Source organism: Poecilia reticulata, linkage group LG21, assembly GCF_000633615.1.
Source record: "Poecilia reticulata strain Guanapo linkage group LG21, Guppy_female_1.0+MT, whole genome shotgun sequence".
Classification (NCBI taxonomy): domain Eukaryota; kingdom Metazoa; phylum Chordata; class Actinopteri; order Cyprinodontiformes; family Poeciliidae; genus Poecilia; species Poecilia reticulata.
In genome coordinates this window covers 906,275-907,929 of record NC_024351.1, presented here as the reverse complement: position 1 = coordinate 907,929, position 1,655 = coordinate 906,275, and positions in this window count along the sequence as shown.

Below are 1,655 nucleotides of genomic sequence, written 5' to 3'. Positions count from 1 at the left end.
ATGTATACTTGATCAATATGCCAAGTATTTGTATTCTGCATAATCTTTGTTCCTAAAGGAAAATATGTTTTCTTAGTCGACATGAAGATCAATACAACAGATGCAAAATAAAAGCTGAGTCATGAAATTTTTCCATTCGCTTCTGGCATTCTAGCTAACTAGCATGTTAGTTTAACACCTTAGCATTAGCTTATACCANAAAATAAAAGCCACTAGTGGCAAAAAAAGTGAAGTTCATGCTGTTAGGACAGGAGACGAGATGTTTCCATCCCTGAAATGATGATGCATAGAATCACATATCTAAGTCTAAACTATGTTACAGAGTAAACTCAATAAAAACAGGCTTTATCTGTGGCATTGATCATTAAAATGGCACATTTCTGATGTATTAAAATTAAATACGATCTGTTCACTTAATGATATTAGTGATTAGGTAATGCATTCAGCAAGTACTTTTACTTTTAATACCTAAGTATTTTTAAAAGCCAGTACTTTWTTACTTTTACTTAAGTACATTTTTTGAGTATTTTCTCCACCACTGCTGCGCTTCCACAGCAAATGTTCACAATTTGCTGTTTCCATTAAATGAGAAATGAAACTAAAGTCACTTGTGAATAAGTTTGTTCATCACGTGACAAATGAAAAACACGCAGCGCCAACATCCTCCTACCACTTCCTGTCTTCTTCTTCTTCTTCTTCTTCTTCTTCTTCTTCTTCTTCTTCTTCTTCTTCTTCTTCTTCTTCTTCTTCTTCTTCTTCGTGGTTTGCGGCAGCATCCGGCTGTTGATCATGTGCGAAAAAAGTCTTTCCATCGGAGTTTTGCTAAATAAACCGATTAAACCATCTCATCTTGGCGCCAACACGTTTTATCCAAACGAGAGCAGTGCTAGGCCAGGAAACGGAAACACGTCTACTTCACTTTTTTGGCGACATTTTAAAAGTTTACTGAAAACTTGCATGATTTCTCATGGCTAACGTTCAGCCAGCGCTAACAGCGCAGTCCCCAAGATGGCGCTGGCTAACCTCATGCTAGCATGCTAACGCTGCGTCACAGTCTGCTAAACAGACAGACCAACAAACCTTCACACTCACCGAGCCGACTGTTGACTGAAGGAAGAAGTTTTGAACCAACTTCCTGTCACCTGGAAACTGAAAACCAATCAGTTTGCACGTTTCAGCAACAATGAGCGCCATCGTCAAATTAATCAATTAATGTCAAATATGTTTGATTTATTATGGTGAAAAGCAGCTGGAACTGATTGGCTCTTGGTCCAGATTTAAAGGATCTCAGGGTTTCGACTGTTTTCCAGTTTTCTGGAAGTTTGTTCCAGATTTGTGGTGCCTAGAAGCTGAATGCTGCTCCTCCATGTTTGGTTCTGAACATTTTAATGGATTTAGATTCTAGACCTGAATAAATCTGCGTCTGATCCCTGCAGGCCTCAGCGTTGCTTCATTTCCCCAGCAGCCTGCGGTCGGAGGCCGCGTTCTTTCTGATCCACATGAAACAGTTGATGATTTACCCAGCATGCATTGGGACACAGAAAGCCATTGTTCCTCGTGACGAAACCGAACATCTGCGATCCAGCTGCGGCCGCGTCGCGTCAGAGCTAAACCTCCGAGCTTCCTTTCTGCTCAGAGAACAAACGTCCGAGACG